This window comes from Dendrobates tinctorius, unplaced genomic scaffold, assembly GCF_039654945.1.
Source record: "Dendrobates tinctorius isolate UK_male_01 unplaced genomic scaffold, ASM3965494v1 ptg000084l, whole genome shotgun sequence".
In the NCBI taxonomy this organism is placed as follows: domain Eukaryota; kingdom Metazoa; phylum Chordata; class Amphibia; order Anura; family Dendrobatidae; genus Dendrobates; species Dendrobates tinctorius.
The window spans coordinates 42,722,554-42,742,313 of record NW_027361752.1 but is presented as its reverse complement, the minus strand read 5'-3'; positions in this window follow the sequence as shown (position 1 = coordinate 42,742,313).

The following is a 19,760-nucleotide window of genomic DNA, read 5'->3' as shown; positions in this document are numbered from 1 at the left end:
GAAAATAAACCGCAGCTTTTCCGCGCGTTTTTTCCCGCAGCATGTGCACAGCGGTTTTTGATTCTCATAGAAAACAATTGTACTGTACACCGCAGCAGAAACTGCTGCGGGTCTGCAGCGGCCAAAACCGCTGCGGAACCGCAGCAAAGCAAAATCCGCAGCGTGTGCACACAGCCGAATACTTATGACCATGTGAGATTTCAATTTTTCTTTTTTAGTAAATTTGCAAAAATTTCTACATTTCTGTTTTTTCAGTCAAAATGGGGTGCAGAGTGTACATTAATGAGAAAAAATGAACTTTTTTGAATTTACCAAATGGCTGTAATGAAGCAAAGAGTGGAAAATTTAAAGGGGTCTGAATACTTTCCATACCCACTGTGTATATGTGTGTGTGTGTGTGTGTGTGTGTGTGTGTGTATGTATATATATATATATATATATATATATATATATATATACACACACAGTTGTGGCCAAAAGTATTGACACCCCTGCAATTTTGTCAGATAATACTCAGTTTCTTCCTGAAAATTATTGCACACACAAATTCTTTGGTATTATTATCTTCATTTAATTTGTTTTAAATGAAAAAACACAAAAAGAATTGTCCTAAAGCCAAATTGGATATAATTCCACACCAAACATAAAAAAGAGGGTGGACAAAAGTATTGGCACTGTTCGAAAAATCATGTGATGCTTCTCTAATTTGTGTAATTAACAGCACCTGTAACTTACCTGTGTCACCTAACAGGTGTTGGCAATAACTAAATCACACTTGCAGCCAGTTGACATGGATTAAAGTTGACTCAACCTCTGTCCGGTGTCCTTGTGTGTACCACATTGAGCATGGAGAAAAGAAAGAAGACCAAAGAACTGTCTGAGGACTTGAGAAACCAATATGTGAGGAAGCATGAGCAATCTCAAGGCTACAAGTCCATCTCCATAGACCTGGATGTTCCTGTGTCTACCGTGCGCAGTGTCATCAAGAAGTTTAAAGCCCATGGCACTGTGGCTAACCTCCCTAGATGTGGATGGAAAAGAAAAATTGACAAGAGATTTAAACGCAAGATTGTGCGGATGTTGGATAAAGAACCTCGACTAACATCCAAACAAGTTCATGCTGCCCTGCAGTCCGAGGGTACAACAGTGTCAACCCGTACTATCCGTCGGCGTCTGAATGAAAAGGGACTGTATGGTAGGAGACCCAGGAAGACCCCACTTCTTACCCCGAGACATAAAAAAGCCAGGCAGGAGTTTGCCAAAACTTACCTGAAAAAGTCTAAAACGTTTTGGAAGAATGTTCTCTGGTCAGATGAGACAAAAGTAGAGCTTTTTGGGCAAAGGCATCAACATAGAGTTTACAGGAGAAAAAAAGAGGCATTCAAAGAAAAGAACACGGTCCCTACAGTCAAACATGGCGGAGGTTCCCTGATGTTTTGGGGTTGCTTTGCTGCCTCTGGCACTGGACTGCTTGACCGTGTGCATGGCATTATGAAGTATGAAGACTACCAACAAATTTTGTAGCATAATGTAGGGCCCAGTGTGAGAAAGCTGCGTCTCCCTCAGAGGTCATGGGTCTTCCAGCAGGACAATGACCCAAAACACACTTCAAAAAGCACTAGAAAATGGTTTGAGAGAAAGCACTGGAGACTTTCTAAGGTGGCCAGCAATGAGTCCAGACCTGAATCCCATAGAACACCTGTGGAGAGATCTAAAAATGGCAGTTTGGAGAAGGCACCCTTCAAATATCAGGGACCTGGAGCAGTTTGCCAAAGAAGAATGGTCTAAAATTCCAGCAGAGCATTGTAAGAAACTCATTGATGGTTACCGGAAGCGGTTGGTCGCAGTTATTTTGGCTAAAGGTTGTGCAACCAAGTATTAGGCTGAGGGTGCCAATACTTTTGTCTGGCCCATTTTTGGAGTTTTGTGTGAAATGATTAATGTTTTGCTTTTTGCTTCATTCTCTTTTGTGTTTTTTCATTTAAGACAAATTAAATGAAGATAATAATACCAAAGAATTTGTGTTTGCAATCATTTTCAGGAAGAAACTGAGTATTATCTGACAAAATTGCAGGGGTGTCAATACTTTTGGCCACAACTGTATATAATATCTACAGTTGAAACCAGAAGTTTACATACACTAAATAGAGACACATCTGCATGTGTTTCTCAATATCTGACATGAAATCAGAATAAACCTTTCCGATTTTAGGTCAGTTAGGATTACCATAATTATTAATATTTGCCAAATGCCAAAATAATGAGAGAGAGAGAGAATGTTTGTTTTAAAGGGAAACTGTCAGCAGTTTTGGCTGATACAAGATACGGCCATCACCTTTCAGAGCTTATACACAGCATTCTATAATGCTGTATATAAGCCCCAACCCAACCTAGAAGAACTGAAAAATAAGTTTTATTATATTCACCTGCGGGGCAGTCTGGTCCGAGGTGTGTTGCTGGTCTTGGTCCGGCGCCTCCCATCTTCTTATGATGGCCGCCCTCCTGTGTGCTTCTTGTGGATGACACGTCCCTGCATCATCCACACAGGCTCCCCGGCATCGTGCTCCTGCGCAGGCGTACTTCTCTGCCCTGTTGAGGGAAGAGCAAAGTACTCCAGTGCGCAGGTGCCGAGGCTCTTTGACCTTTTCCGGCACCTCATCAGTGTGGCATGCGAGTACCGTGCCTGTGTAACACACACCAGCGCCTGGAAAAAGCAGTAGATTTAGCTGTTTCCAGGCGCGGGATGCTTAAGGCAGCTCTGATCGTTGTCGCCTGGTCTCTCTGAGATCAGTGCAACCAGGCAACAATGCATGGAGTTCTATTCCACTGTGTACATTGTGTGTAAAATAAAGAATTAAATAAAAAAAGGTGTGGGCTCCTGCATAATTTTGATTACCAGCACAGGGAAAGCCCATGGCTGGGTACTAATCTAGGAAAGGAGACAATGTCCTAAAAGGTTCCCAGGCTATTAATAACTGCTCACATCTGTTTGCTTAGCCTTTACTAGTTTACGGGGGACCCCAGAAAAAGATGACTTAGAGTTCCCCTATAAATTCTAAGCAGCAAAGGCTAAACAGACAGCTGTGGGTTGATATTAATAGCCTGGGAAGGGGCCAGGGATATTATTTCCCCCCTCCCAGGCTACCAAGATCAGCCCTCAGCTGCCCCAGAAATGACGCATTAATAGGATGCTGTCATGATGTGTCATGACCCAACAGGGGGTCAGTCAGCGGACGGCACAACACACAACAGGTTGGAAATGGGGAGAGGAAGGCCCTACTGATAAGGAATGATGGAAGGGACACCTCCTGACTCCAACCTGAGCCTGTGCCTGCACTCCCCTAACACCCTAAGTGGGTCTTTCCCCCCCACCGCTCTCAGGAACCTCGTCCCTTACTGTCATCTAGCACTGCCCTGGCTAGTGCACTGGCTGGCAAGGTCGCTAGCCTTACCACGGCAGAAGGTTCAACACAGGGGGTAGTGACAATACGAGGCAGACAAGATAAAAACACAACACTTAGCTTCCAGACTCTGCTGCCAAGCTCCACACCACAGCAGACACAGAAACAGGACTCCAAACAGCTGATACATGCTGACACCAGAAAGCTCCTCACTCATTGGCTGGTCTCCAGGTAAACTCTATCACCAACAGTCAGCTAATGCATTAGGTGACCATTTAAAGGATGGTGGGTGTGGTCACCTCCCACAGCAGCTGATCAAGCAACTCGGCAATTGTCACACGCTGCCTGCAAGGGAAAATGACATTAACCCCCACTGGCTTGAAAACCAAAAAGCTACATTTAAATAATAGTAGAACCAGAGATGCCACAAATCCAAAAATGGATCATGACAGTAACCCCCTTTCAATGAGGGGCCTCTGGACCCTCAACACCGGACCTCACCGGAAACGGCGTACGGTGAGGACACGTTGATCCACAAAGATTCACCTCTGCATTCACCTGATACTCAGGTTTACGGCAAATGCAGCCCAGTGGAGATGGCAATATCGTAGGCTCTGGAGTCACCACAAATCTCCAGACCGCCGACCTGTGGAATACGTTGTGAACGTGCATTACTGGAGGTAACTCCAGCTGGAAAGTCCCCAGGTTGAGAATGGCCGACACCCGATATGGCCCAATCACCCTAGAACTCCAGGTCCCAGCTGTGAACTTCCAACTGATGTTTTCTGGTGGACACCCACACGTACTCCTTCAAACACAGTTCCGGACCTGAACGTTTATTTCCACCCATACGTTTGCCAACAGATGGTAATTTCCCTGAGGAACAGACAATAGAGGTGTCTCCCGGTTTCACCCGAAAAGCAAGGAAAAGGAGTCCTGGAAGTGATGATCTGACCCCCACGGAGCCAAGACTAGATTTATATACAGGGAATATGGGGCCATATCTCAGGAAAGGAGAGGTGCAGAAACAAAAGAAAAACATAGTCGGATTCAGGAGAACAATGACATTTACATCAGGTAGATAAAAAAAAAGTGACAGGTTCTCCTTAAGCCGACTGTTCGTTGCGTTTAGGAAAACATATGAATATGAATGGACAAAATTACATGATTAGTATTTTGCTTTTAACATATTTGGGATCATCGACTGTGAACTATTTTCTGCCGTATCTTACAATAGATTGTAGCCTCAGGTCTTGCTGCAAAAATGATGATAAAAATTCAATGGATTGAATTGATTTGAAGTGCTGTGTGTATCTCACATTATCAAGAGCTTTCTGCCGAGATTCTGCTGATGTGCAAATTAATATGATCTGCTGCATGCAGCATGGATAATTGAACAGCTAATGGAAATACAATATTTTTTTTTCTACATTTGTGCCTGTAGTGATGATAGTTTAAGTTTTACAGACCGGGTTTTTTTATTTCCTGTAAAGGATTTATTTTATTTCTTTATTTTGTTTTTTTAACTGTTAAAGGGACTGTCCTATGATTAATTATTATATTACACCGTTACATCATACAATATATAGTTTATTTGAAATGGTCCTGTGTGTGTAGGTCTTGCTATTACTTACTCATTATAGTGCCCCTGCTGTGCTTTTGATTCCCACAAAGGGCTTTTTTTTCACAGATAATTGCAATTAAATATTTTTTCTATTCTATGAAATTTAACAGAAAAATGTAGAATACCTATTTAGCGCAACCCTATTAACCCCTATACGACCTATGACATATCTATACATCATAAGTCGCCTCCCCCTATTTGATGCAGGCTCCATCACTGAGCCCGCATCTTTTCAGGCACATGACAGATTGTTACCTTCGCGCTAGGCAAGGTGGAAGTCCCGGAGTGGACCCTCTGGACGGCGGCACCGAGGGGCCCCGGACGAGCAACCAGGTGGAACCGACCCCTATACAGGGACCGTTAGGAGCAGGTCCGGGGATTCGAATGCCACGGTAGCCGGAACCAAGAGGGGCAGCTCGGAGCGTGCTGAGGAGCTAGGCCCGGGTAGGCGAACTGGAGTAGGACTGCAGGAACGAACCACGGGCAGCAGGACTGAGACTGGAGTACGGACCACAGGAGGAAGGCTGGAGCACGGACAACAGGAGGAGGGCTGGAGCACGGACAGCAGGAGCGGAGGCTGGAGCACGGACAACAGGAACGGTGGCTGGAGCACGGACAACAGGAATGGAGGCTGGAGCACGGACAACAGGAACGGAGGCTGGAGCACGGACAACAGGAACGGAGGCTGGAGCACGGACAACAGGAACGGAGCTGCAGGGAGCACAAGGCAGAGAGGTTAACGCAAGGGGGCCCAGGGTGCTAATAGAACATTAACGATCAGGCGCCTCCACTAAGGGAGGGCGGCCTGATATAGGCAGGGACCCGATCCCATTGGTCCGGCGGTGCTAGCCGGTCAGGGCACCGCCGGAATAGTGAGTCAGCCAGGGAGAGCCGGCCGCGGCCTAGGACGCATGCTCAGGAGTCGCAGTGACGTCACAGGCCACGGACCGGCCAGAGGAGGACGCTGCCGCTGACGCTGGGAGGAGGAACGCTGCGGTGCCGACAGGTTAGTATGGAGGCAAGCGGCAGAGTGCGCGGTGGAGACCGGAGCAGGGCGCGCGGCGGTGGTGGCGGTAACAGTACCCCCCCCTTAAGCCGCCCCTTACTGTGATTGGCAAAAAATCTCCTAAGAATGTGGGGAGCGTTAATGTTCTCCCGGGGTTCCCAGGATCTCTCCTCAGGACCAAAACCTCTCCAGTCAATAAGAAAAAAGGTTCTACCTCTAACCCTCTTCATGGCGAGGATGTCCCTTACCTCGAAGGTGTTGTCAGAACCCACCGGCCGGGGAACAGGACAAGGTGAGGGTTGAAACTGATTCAGCACCACGGGTTTCAGGAGAGAGACGTGGAAGGTGTTCGGGATACGGAGCAAAGCAGGCAACCTCAGCTTGTAGGCGACTTCGTTGACACGTTTCAGAATCTCAAAAGGACCAATGTACCGGGGACCCAGCTTGTAAGAAGGTAATTTCAGCCGGATATACCTGTAAGAGAGCCAGACTTTATCTCCGATGCGAAATGGTGGAGGATCTAACCTCTTCTTGTCTGCGTGTCTCTTCATCCGTTCACTGGCCCTTCTGAGGGCAGAGTTGGTCTCGGACCAGACCTCCGAAAATTCTTGGGACAAGACGTTGGCTGCGGGTACCTCGGAAACCGGGATTACAGGAAGAGGCATGCTGGGATGTTTGCCAAATACCACGAAGAATGGAGACTTAGTAGTGGCCTCGCCGGCATGATTGTTGTAAGCGAACTCTGCCCATGGAAGTAGGTCCACCCAGTCATCTTGGTGAACGTTGGAAAAGTGACGAAGGAACGCGATCAGCGTCTGGTTAGTTCGCTCTACTTGCCCATTGGTCTGTGGATGGTAGGCTGAAGAGAAGTCCAGGGAAATATCCAGAAGCCGGCATAGCGCTCTCCAAAACGAACGTCTTGCCTGGCGGTGGAGAAAGCAAATTCAACGGAGCCACAGTGATCATCTTCGTAGGTTCAATGATGTGAGATGGTTCCTCCCTAGCCTCGGATGGTTGGAAAGCTCGGACAGGGCATCGGCCTTGGTGTTTTTGTCTCCAGGACGGAAGTGGAGCTCAAAGTCGAAACGAGCGAAAAACAAGGACCACCTGGCCTGTCAAGGGTTAAGTCGCTGGGCGGTCTGCAGGTAAGCCAGGTTCTTGTGGTCCGAGTAAATAATAAACGGGTGGACGGCGCCCTCCAGAAGATGGCGCCACTCCTGCAGGGCCAACTTGATGGCTAAGAGCTCCCGGTCGCCAATCGAGTAATTGCACTCCGATGCGGAGAAGGCCTTGGAAAAGAACCCGCAGGGACGTAGGCGACCAGAGGGGGTTTTCTGGGACAGAACTGCCCCGGTGCCTGTTGAGGATGCATCCACTTCCAACACGAAGGGTTTGTTACTCTCCGGACGGGACAACACTGGAGCCGTAGAGAAAGCCTGTTTTAGCGAGTGGAAGGCCTCCTCAGCCTCCGATGGCCAGGAGTTAGAACTGACCCCCTTACAGGTAAGGGCAGAGATCGGCCTGGAGAGTAAGGAGAAGTGCGGGATAAACTGTCTGTAATAGTTGGCGAATCCGAGGAATCGCTGGATAGCCTTTGTGCAGATGGGACGGGGCCATTTGAGAATGGCAGACAGTTTCTCGAGATACATCTGCAGCCCGGCGTCGGAGACAATATATCCCAGAAACGGTAGTGAGGTCTGCTCAAACAGGCATTTCTCCATCTTGGCATACAAACGATTCTCCCAGAGACGCTGCAGAACCAGACGGACAGTCCTCCTATGAGACGGAAGATCCGAGGAGAAGACAAGGATGTCATCCAAGTATACCACGACACTGGAGTACAAGAGGTCTTGGAAAATCTCATTAACAAATTCCTGAAACACAGCCGGAGCGTTGCATAGACCAAAGAGCATCACCAGGTACTCGTAATGACCGTCACGGGTGTTGAAGGCGGTCTTCCATTCATCACCGGCCCGGATACGGATAAGGTTGTAAGCTCCTCTGAGGTCCAGCTTGGAGAAGATCCTTGCCCCTCTGAGGCGGTCAAACAGCTCCGGGATGAGAGGAAGAGGGTACCGATTTTAGACAGTGATGTTGTTGAGGCCCCTATAGTCGATGCATGGACGCAGCGAACCGCCCATCTTCTTGATGAAGAAAAAACCGGCTCCCGCAGGAGAGGAAGACTTCCGAAAGAAACCTTTGGGGAGGTTCTCCTGGACGTACTCGGACATAGCTGTAGTCTCTGCAGGAGACAGCGGGTAGATCCTACCCCTGGGAGGAGTGGAACCGGAGATTAATTCGATTGGGCAATTGAAAGGGCGGTGCGGTGGAAGGGCCTCTGCCTCCTTCTTGTCGAAGACGTCGGCATAGGACCAATAGGCCGCCGGAAGCCCCGAGAGTCCCGGAGGGGGGCGTGCAGAGACGACAGGACGAATAGAGCTCAGACACCGACCTAGACACCGGTCACCCCAGCGCAACACCTCCCCAGATGACCAGTCGGGGACCGGCTGATGAGTCCGGAGCCATGGAAGGCCAAGCAAAATGGTGTGAGACAAATCGGGTAACACGTAGAAGGCCACGCTCTCCCGATGGAGAGCACCGACTTGCAAGACAACCTCTTCTGTGACCATGGAAATGGGTTCCCGTAGTGGTCTGCCATCTACGGAGGCAATCCAACGAGCATTCTTCAGGGCCACCAGGGGAATCCGGTATTTAGCCACCACATCACGACGGATGAAGTTGCCTGCCGAGCCCGAATCCACGTAGGCCACCTCGGACGCACGCCTCTCCCCTGAAAGCAAAAGAACAGATAACGTAAGTGGTTGAGAGGAATCATATTCACCTAGGGAGGCCTCTCTTACCTGGCCTAGGCGGAGGAGTTTCCCGTCCTCTCAGGGCAAGAACGGATAAAATGCGAGGCTCCTCCACAATAGAGACATAAACCTTGCGCCCGTCTCTCTCTCTGACGTGCCTCAGCTAACCGTACCCGGTCTACCTGCATGGGCTCGGGAAGAGGAGCGTGGGCAGAACTTGCTGGTCGTGGCGAAAAAGACCGATCAGAAGGCGGAGCTGGCCGGGGGGGTCTGCTATCCCTAACAGACTCCTGTTGTGAGTTCATTTTCCCCTTCGTCACTGGAGTCTGGTGAACTCCCTATTCTGGTAAAGGAAGGTAATGAGCCTGATTATCAGGCACCTGAGTCTAATGAGGATGACTGGCTGAGTGGAGTCACGGACTGGATATAAGGCTGCCGACACCCTTCTGCCCTGCGGGTGATTTCTCTGTGGACTTCAAGGACTCCAGTCTGATTCCTGCTCCTCTAAAGCTAAGTTTCTGTTTTGCCTGTTAGCTTTTTGTTTTGTTTTTTGTTTTCCTTGCTTTTCAGTATTCTGCCATTCCCTGCTGGGGTGAGCTGAATCTCCTTTTGCCTGTAGCTCTGTCTTCAGTATATTCCTGAGTGCTGACATAGCTTTTTTGAAGCCTAGCGTCTTCAGGGCCTTTTTCACTGTCAGTCTGTTGGCTCTTATTTTCATAGGGTTTTTCACGGATTGCAGACAGCAGCCTTCCTGTCCTTTTCTATTTAGTTAGCTTGGGCCCCTCTTTGCTCAGTCTATCTTTCTGTCTGTGTTGGTATTTTCATCTTGCTTCACCGTCATTATACAGTATGTTGGGGGCTGCCTATTGCTTTGGGGTCTGCTCTGGGGCAGTTTAGATTTCCCCTTTCTTTCTTTAGGCCTATTTAATTCTCCGGCTGTGATCGAGGGGTCTAGGGCATCGTAGGAACCCTCCACGGCTACGGCTAGTTGTGTTGATAGGTTCAGGGGTCTGCAGTCCGATAGCTGCCAACTTCTCTGGTTTTCTGGACTTAGCTAGCATTTCTGTTTTTGCCTCCTACGGTGACTCAATCATACCAGAATCACCCGCCATACCGCAGATCCTAGGGTACTCAATAGCAGGAAAGAATTGTGTTTTTAAAAAAAAAAAAAAAAAAAGGTGTGTGTATATTCTTTCCTCTATATCTCTGAGGCCGTAGGGGGAATTTTTTTTTTTTTTCTCTCTCAATGGAGATAAAGCAATTGTCTGATCGTGTGGAGCAGCTAGCTGCAGAAGTGCGGGGAATTTCCGCCTACCTTGCTCGTTCACATGCTGTTGAACCAAAGATCCCTACACCTGATGTATTTTTTGGGGATCGATCTAAATTTTTGAGTTTCAAAAATAATTGTAAATTATTGTTATTTTGCCTTGAAGCCTAACTCGTCAGGGAGCTCCGCGCAGCAGGTTAAAATTGTCATCTCTTTGCTGCGTGGCGATCCCCAGGATTGGGCGTTTTCTTTGAAACCAGATGATCCTATTCTGACTAATGTGAACGCATTCTTTCAAGCTTTGGGGTTGCTGTACGACGAACCTAATGCTATTGATCAGGCTGAAAAGACCCTGTTGGCATTGAACCAGGATCGAGATTCTGCAGAGTTGTACCGTCAAAAGTTCCGAAAGTGGGCGGTCCTTACTACCTGGAATGATAATGCCTTGGCTGCTCTCTTTCGGAAGGGTTTGTCAGAAGCCGTAAAAGATACTATGGTGGGATTTCCTGTTCCTTCTGGTCTGGACGATTCTATGTCATTAGCCATTCAGGTTGATCGGCATTTACGTGAACACAGGATTGCACGAGAGGTGTTGCCACCGGTTGAACAGACGTCTGAACCTATGCAATGTGATAGAGTTTTGTCTAAGGCGCAACATCAGGAGTTCAGAAGGCGTAATAAGCTGTGTTTTTTCTGTGGAGATGCCTCGCATATTATTTCTGTTTGTCCTAAACGAGAGAAACGCTTTGCACACACGTTTTCTGTTGGTGGTGTTCAACCTAAGTTTCTTCTGGCAATTACTCTGATCTGCTCCCTGTCCACATTTTCCGCCAAGGCTTTTGTGGATTCGGGAGCAGCACTAAACCTAATGGACTTGGATTTTGCTAAACGTTGTGGATTTCCGATGACACCTCTGCAGACGCCTATCCCTTTGAGGGGGATTGATGCTACTCCTTTGGCGAAAAATAAACCTCAGTTTTGGACCCAGGTGGTCATGCGGGTCGCCCCAGACCATCAAGAAAATTGCAGATTTTTGGTGTTGCATGGTCTGCATGATGCCGTTGTTCTGGGGTTTCCCTGGTTGCAAATTCATAATCCAATTTTGGATTGGAAATCTGTGTCTGTGGTGAGTTGGGGTTGTCGGTGTGCCTTTAGTGAGGCTCAGGTTTTTTCCACCTCTCCTCAGTCGCATGATGTTCCTGACTATTTGGCGGACTTTTATGATGTATTTAGTGAGAATGAGTCTGTGTCCTTGCCTCCTCATAGGAGTTATGACTATGCAATTGAACTAAGCTCGGGGTGTAAATTTCCCAAGGGTCGGGTCTTCAATTTATCTGTACCCGAGCATGAGGCTATGCGGTCCTATATTAAGGAGGCGTTGGAGAAGGGTCATATTAGACCATCCTCTTCACCCTTAGGTGCCGGTTTTTTTTTTGTGGCCAAAAAGGATGGTTCATTAAGGCCTTGTATTGATTATCGTGCCCACAATAAAATTACTATTAAATATCAGTATCCGTTACCCCTGATTTCGGATCTATTCTCTAGAGTTAAAGGTGCTTGATGGTTTACCAAGCTTGACCTCAGGGGGGCGTATAATCTTATCCGCATTAAGCAGGGGGATGAATGGAAGATGGCGTTTAATACTCCGGAGGGACATTTTGAGTACCTGGTGATGCCTTTTGGGCTCACTAATGCCCCTTCTGTCTTCCAGTGCTTCATGAACGATATTTTCCGAGACTTTGTCGATAAATTTTTGATTATCTGGATGATATTTTGATCTTCTCCAAGGATTGGGATTCTCATGTGGAACATATTCGGACTGTGTTCCGGATCTTGAGGGAGAATTCCCTGTATGTCAAAGGATCGAAATGCCTTTTTGGAGTACAGAGGATTTCATTTTTGGGATTTATTTTGTCTCCGTCAACTATTGAAATGGACCCGGCCAAGGTACAGGCCATTTATGATTGGGTTCAGCCCACTTCTTTGAAGGCCCTCCAGAAGTTTTTGGGTTTTGCTAATTTTTATCGGAAATTTATAGCAAAATTTTCTAGTATTGCCAAGCCATTGACTGATCTGACTAAGAAGGGTGCTGATGTGTTGAATTGGTCTCCTGAGGCTGTTGCTTCCTTTCAGAAGCTGAAGCGAAGATTTACCTCCGCCCCGGTTTTGCGGCAACCTGATGTCTCACTCCCGTTCCAGGTAGAGGTGGATGCTTCTGAGATTGGTACAGGAGCTGTTTTGTCCCAAAAGGATCCTGTAACATCTAAAATGAATCCCTGTGCTTTCTTTTCCCGAAAGTTCTCTCCATCTGAACGTAACTATGATGTGGGGAATCGGGAACTGTTGGCCATGAAATGGGCATTTGAGGAGTGGAGACATTGGTTGGAGGGAGCTAAACATCAAGTTGTGGTCCTCACTGACCACAAGAATTTGATTTACCTAGAGTCGGCTAAACGCTTGAACCCTAGACAGGCTAGGTGGGCCTTGTTTTTTACACGTTTTGATTTTGTGGTCTCTTTTCTTCCTGGAACTAAGAATGTCAAGGCAGATGCCCTCTCTAGGAGTTTCTTTGCTGATTCTCCTGTGGTGACCAAGCCTGCTACCATCTTAGGCGAAGGGGTAGTTCTTTCTGCCATCTCGCCCGATTTGAGACTTGCTCTGCAAGAGTTCCAGGAGGACAAACCTAAGCGTTGTCCCAGTGGAAAGTTGTATGTTCCTGACCAGTGGAAGAAGAGAGTGATGTCTGAAGTTCATTGCTCTGCATTGGCTGGTCATCCAGGTATTTTTGGTACTAGAGATCTGGTGAGTCGCTCTTTTTGGTGGCCCACCTTGTCTCATGATGTCAGGAATTTTGTGCAGTCCTGTGGGACTTGCTCCCGGTCTAAATCTTGTTCTCGCTCTAGTGGGTTGTTGATGCCTTTGCCGGTCCCCAGGAGGCCATGGACCCATATTTCAATGGATTTCATCTCTGATATGCCGGTCTCTCAAAGAATGACTGTTATTTGGGTGATTTGTGATAGGTTCTCTAAGATGGTTCATCTTGTACCACTCCCTAAGTTGCCATCTTCCTTTGAGTTGGTGCCCCTGTTTTTGCAACAGGTGGTTCGCTTACACGGGATTCCTGAGAACATTGTGTCTGACAGAGGAGTTCAGTTTGTGTCTAGATTTTGGAGGACTTTCTGTTCCAAGCTGGGAATTCAGTTGTCCTTCTCCTCTGCTTTTCACCCTCAGACCAATGGGCAGACAGAGAGAACAAACCAGACCTTGGAGTCGTATTTGAGATGTTTTATTTCCGCTGATCAGGATGAATGGGTTTCATTTTTGCCCTTGGCCGAATTTGCTTTAAATAATAGAGCTAGTTCTGCCACTTTGATGTCACCTTTTTTTTGTAACTTTGGGTTTCATCCTCGATTTTCTTCAGGGCAGGTGGAGCCTTCTGCCTGCCCAGGTATTGACACTGTGGTGGAGAGAATGCACCAGATCTGGGACCAAGTGGTGGATAAGTTATCTCTCTCCCAGGAAAAGGCCCAGCGGTTTTCCAATCGACATAGGACCATTGGTCCCCAGTTTAAGATAGGTGATATGGTGTGGTTATCATCAAAAAATATTGCTATGAAGGTGGCTTCTCCTAAGTTTAAGCCTAGATTTATTGGACCTTACAAGATTTTGGAGATTATTAATCCGGTCTCTTTTCGTTTGGCTCTTCCTGTCACATTTAAAATCCATAATGTGTTCCATAAGTCCTTGTTGAAGAGGTTTGTTGAACCAGTTATTCCTGGGGTGGCACCTCCAGACCCTGTATTGGTTGAAGGTAACATGGAATATGAGGTAGAGAAAATACTGGATTCCCGTCTGGCTAGACGGAGACTCCAGTATTTGGTTAAGTGGAAGGGTTATGGTCAGGAGGATAATTCCTGGGTCTCTGCCTCTGATATTCATGCCAAAAGATTGGTGCGTGCATTTCATAGGGCTCACCCTGATCGCCCTTGTGGCGTGGTTGAGGGTTCGGTGACCCCTCCTCAAGGTGGAGGTACTGTTGTGAGTTCATTTTCCCCTTCGTCACTGGGGTCTGGTGAACTCCCTATTCTGGTAAAGGAAGGTAATGAGCCTGATTATCAGGCACCTGAGTCTAATGAGGATGACTGGCTGAGTGGAGTCACGGACTGGATATAAGGCTGCCGATGCCCTTCTGCCCTGCGGGTGATTTCTCTGTGGACTTCTAGGACTCCAGTCTGATTCCTGCTCCTCTAAAGCTAAGTTTCTGCTTTGCCTGTTAGCTTTTTGTTTTGTTTTTTGTTTTCCTTGCTTTTCAGTATTCTGCCATTCCCTGCTGGGGTGAGCTGAATCTCCTTTTGCCTGTAGCTCTGTCTTCAGTATATTCCTGAGTGCTGACATAGCTTTTTTGAAGCCTAGCGTCTTCAGGGCCTTTTTCACTGTCAGTCTGTTGGCTCTTATTTTCATAGGGTTTTTCACGGATTGCAGACAGCAGCCTTCCTGTCCTTTTCTATTTAGTTAGCTTGGGCCCCTCTTTGCTCAGTCTATCTTTCTGTCTGTGTTGGTATTTTCATCTTGCTTCACCGTCATTATATGTTGGGGGCTGCCTATTGCTTTGGGGTCTGCTCTGGGGCAGTTTAGATTTCCCCTTTCTTTCTTTAGGCCTATTTAATTCTCCGGCTGTGATCGAGGGGTCTAGGGCATCGTAGGAACCCCCCACGGCTACTGCTAGTTGTGTTGATAGGTTCAGGGGTCTGCAGTCCGATAGCTGCCAACTTCTCTGGTTTTCTGGACTTAGCTAGCATTTCTGTTTTTGCCTCCTACGGTGACTCAATCATAACAGACTCCCGTGCGCGTTCCTGAAAACGGAGGTCTATGCGGGTAGCCAGGGAGATGAGGTCCTCGAGAGTGGAGGGAGTATCCCAACCCGCCAATTCGTCCTTTATCCTGCCCGACAGGCCACGCCAGAAGGCTCCCACCAAAGCCGCATTATTCCACCCCAACTCCAATGACATTGTGCGGAACCGGATGGCATACTGACCGACCGTCAGGGTGCCCTGGTGAAGGTTGAAAAGGGACTCGGTAAGGGAGGCTACCCGGCCTGGCTCATCAAATACCCTCCGAAAGGTGTCCAAGAAGAGCTGGATATTTAACACCACGGGATCATCCCTCTCCCAAAGAGGATTGACCCAAGACAGGGCTTCTCCCTCCAGATGGGACATGACAAAGGCCACCTTGGCCCTATCGGAGGGGTACTGATGAGGCAGAAGCTCGAAGTGCAGGCTACATTGGTTCAAGAACCCTCTACACTGCTTGGGGTTGCCACTGAATCGGGGGGGTTTGGCAAGGCGGGGAGAAGGAAACGGCGCGGGACTAGGAGGTGCGACAGCGGCCGCAGCGGCCGACTGGAGGGCCACCAAACGATTATCCACAGAAGCCATGTACGACAAGATATGGGACTGAGCAACCCGCTGCTGACCCAGCTCCTGCTGAAGACTGGCCAGCTGGGCAGCATTCCCTGGATCGGCGGCCTGGAGAGCTGACAGACGTGACTCCATAGACTTCATTATGGACATGATCCGCCCTTGGTTCTCCCGTAGGAAAAGCAACTCCTTTTGAGTGGGAGCGGAGGTACCGGCGGGGTCCATGGCCTGATCGTACTGTTACCTTCGCGCTAGGCAAGGTGGAAGTCCCGGAGTGGACCCTCTGGACCGCGGCACCGAGGTGCCCCGGACGAGCCACCAGGTGGAACCAACCCCTATACAGGGACCGTTAGGAGCAGGTCCGGGGATTCGAATGCCACGGTAGCCGGAACCAAGAGGGGTGGCTCGGAGCGTGCTGAGGAGCTAGGCCCGGGTAGGCGAACTGGAGTAGAACTGCAGGAACGAACCACGGGCAGCGGGACTGAGACTGGAATACGGACCACAGGAGGAAGGCTGGAGCACGGACAACAGGAGGAGGGCTGGAGCACGGACAGCAGGAGCGGAGGCTGGAGCTCGGACAACAGGAACGGAGGCTGGAGCTCGGACAACAGGAACGGTGGCTGGAGCACAGACAACAGGAACGGAGGCTGGAGCACGGACAACAGGAACGGAGGCTGGAGCACGGACAACAGGAACGGAGGCTGGAGCACGGACAACAGGAACGGAGCTGCAGGGAGCACAAGGCAGAGAGGTTAACGCAAGGGGGCCCAGGGTGCTAATAGAACATTAACGATCAAGCGCCTCCACTAAGGGAGGGCGGCCTGATATAGGCAGGGACCCGATCCCATTGGTCCGGCGGTGCTAGCCGGTCAGGGCACCGCCGGAATAGTGAGTCAGCCAGGGAGAGCCGGCCGCGGCCTAGGACGCATGCGCAGGAGTCGCAGTGACGTCACAGGCCGCGGACCGGCCAGAGGAGGACGCTGCCGCCGACGCTGGGAGGAGGAACGCTGCGGTGCCGACAGGTCAGTATGGAGGCAAGTGGCAGAGTGCGCGGTGGAGACCGGAGCAGGGCGCGCAGCGGTGGTGGCCGTAACACAGATGATCTGATCAATTGACATGTACCTGTTGTGAGCTCATGTGTTCATTCACCTTTTGTGTCCGAGGATCTCCCTCTTCTGGTGAAGGAAGGTAGTGAGGCTGATTTGGATGAAAGAAACCAAACACCTGATCTGGTGGATTGTGACTGGGTAACAGGAACTTCAGACTGGATATAAGGTAGCCGACGCCCTTCTGAGTGGCTGGTGATTTCTCTGCTGGATTCTTGGAGATCAGTCTGATTCCTGCTTCCCAAAGATAAGTTTTTGCTCTGCTATTGGACTTATTAGTTTTGGTTTTGTTTACCTTTTTTTTGAGTTCAGCCATCCCCGGCCGGGGGTGTGTGCTGGATTCTTATTCCTTTATCAGTGTTCTCTTTTGCTCTGCTTCCAGAATATTCTGAGTGCTGATATAGGGTTTGAGGTCTAGTGACTTCAGGGTCCTTTTTGCTTATCAGTTGTGTTGGTAATATTTTTAGCAGGGTTTTCTCAGATTGCAGACAGCAGCTTTTCTGTCCTGTCCTTTTTAGTTAGCTTGGGCCCCATCATTTGCTCAACCTATCTTTCTATCTGTGTTAGTGTTTTCATCTTGCTTCACTGTCATTTTATGTTGGGGGCTGCCTATTGCTTTGGGGTCTGCTCTGGGGCAGTCAGTTTTTCCCTTTTCTCTCTTTAGGCTTATTTAGATCTCCGGCTGTGACGAGGTGTCTAGGATCACCGTAGGAACACTCCATGGCTACTGCTAGTTGTATGATAGGATTAGGGGTCTGCAATCCGCTAGTTTCCAACCTCTCTGATTTTCTGGGCTGAGCTCATGTTTTGTTTTTTCCTCCTTGGGGACTCAATCATAACATGTACCCATAACAGCCATGGATGGAATCACAATCCATCTGCGGCTGTTAACTTGTTAAATGCTGCTGTCAATCTCTGACAGCAGCATTTAACATGCACGCGGCCAAAACCACGTCATTAATCTCTCTCATCGGTGCCCCTGTCACATCATCGTAGGGCACTGATAGGTTGGCATGACAACCGAGGGTCTGCAGGAGACCCCCGTGCTTTTCGTTGCCGATCTGCTATGAACACTGCCCCATGACTGGTGTTCAAAGCAGATGATCAAAGTTTTTCAAAATATTGAAAAATATAAAAGCTCAAATCATATCCTTTTGCCCCTTTCAAAATAAAACAATAATAAAAAAATACACATATTTGGTATCACTGCATTCAGAAATGCCCGAACTATTAAACTATAAAAATAATTAATCTGATCAGTAAATGGCATAATGAGAAAAAAAAGCAATAATTAGATTTTTGATATTTGCAATACAATGCAATAACTGCCGATCAAAACATTACATCTACCCCAAAATGGTATCAATTAAAATGTCAGCTCAGCACACAAAAAATAAACCCACAACCAGACCCAGATCCCAAAAAATGGAAAAACTACGATTCTCAGAAAATGGCGCCAATTTTTTTTTAACAAACTTTTTCACCTCTTAAATAAAAAGAACCTGGACATGTTTGGTATTTGTGAACTCGTAATGGCCTGGAAAATCATAATGGCAGGTCAGTTTTAGCATTTAGTGATCATGGTAAAAAAAAAAACCAAACATTTGTGGAATTGCACTTTTTTTTGCAATTTCACCACGCTTGAAATTTTTTCGCCATTTTCCAGTCCACAATATGGTAAAACCAATGGTGTTGTTGAAAAGTACAACTTGTTCCTCAAAAAACAAGCCCTCACATGGCCAAATTTATAGAAAAATAAAAAAGTTATGGCTCTGGGAATAAGGGGAGCAAAAAATGAGAATGCAAAAATGGAAAATCCGAAGGTGGTGAAGGGGTTAACTACTGTAAATGTCTGGGCAGTCCACTCTTTACTCTGCACTGACAGTCTAAGACTTTAATGCAGAGTAAGCAGCTTGCAGGAGGTCCTGCAGCTGTGCAGGCTCAGAGACAACTGTCAGACACAGTCAGACTCCCCACAGAAGAAAACAAACATTGCTTATTACCATGTTTACCTTTTCCATGGCTATATACACAACCAGTGCTCAACAAGTGTTGTGTATATAGATTATTAAGCACTGACAGTGCTTCTTCACCTGGGCCCAGTGATAATGTGTAGGGAGTCGGGAGAAAGCAGGAACTGCTGGGTCATAGGAGACCCGGACAGCTCTGCTATACAGCTAGGAGACTACATTTCCCCTGTAATCGGGGCTAATATTCCAGCCCCAGTTACAGGAGAAATCGGCAATATAAAAAAATGTATTAATATGCTAAAATAATCCTTCCAAAATGTATTTCAAGAGCTTATGGAGGGCACAATGTGTAAAATAAAATAAAAAAGAAATAGAAAAAAAAAGAAAAAGAAAGCATGAAGAAATAAAACAAAACTAAAAAGAAATAAAAAAGTAGATACTACCAATCTGAATTTCCGTTTCTAGCTCCGCACCTGTCACTAAAAAAAGTGTCCAATATTTAAGAAAAATTGTACAGAAAAACGCAGTTTAGAATATTTTTACCCATCCTCTGTTTTTGTACAAATAAAATGAATACAAATTTGAAAAATTTGAAAAAAGACACACATTTCCTACTTTTCTTCAAATTTAACCCCAATATCAGGAAAATAAATAAATAACTAAGAAATATAAAAGGGACATAAAAATTATGCGTCATGGAAAAAGAGGCAAACAATTTTTGAATATCTGAACGAGAACATTTTTTAGAGCCATTAACCCCTTACCTACAATTGACGTAATATTCCGTCCATGTGACCATGGACCTAATTACCATGGACGGAATATTACGTCATCGCGATCAGCGGCGCCCACGTGGTGAGCGCCGCTGATCGCGGCCGAGTGTCAGCTAATTATCATAGCTGACACCCGGCACAATGTGTCAGGGGCGGCCACGGACCGCCCCCGACACGTTAACCCCTTGCACACCGCGATCAAACGCGATCGCGGTGTACCGGGGGTTAAAGGGAAGCATCGGCAGGGAGGGGGCTCCCTCCGTGCTTCCCTGAGCCCCCCACGGCAGCGCAATGTGCAGCGCTGCTGCGGGGGGCTCTTTCCCTACAGGCCCCCGGATCCAAGATGGCGACGGGGGCCTGCAGGGAGCTGACTTCCCCACTGC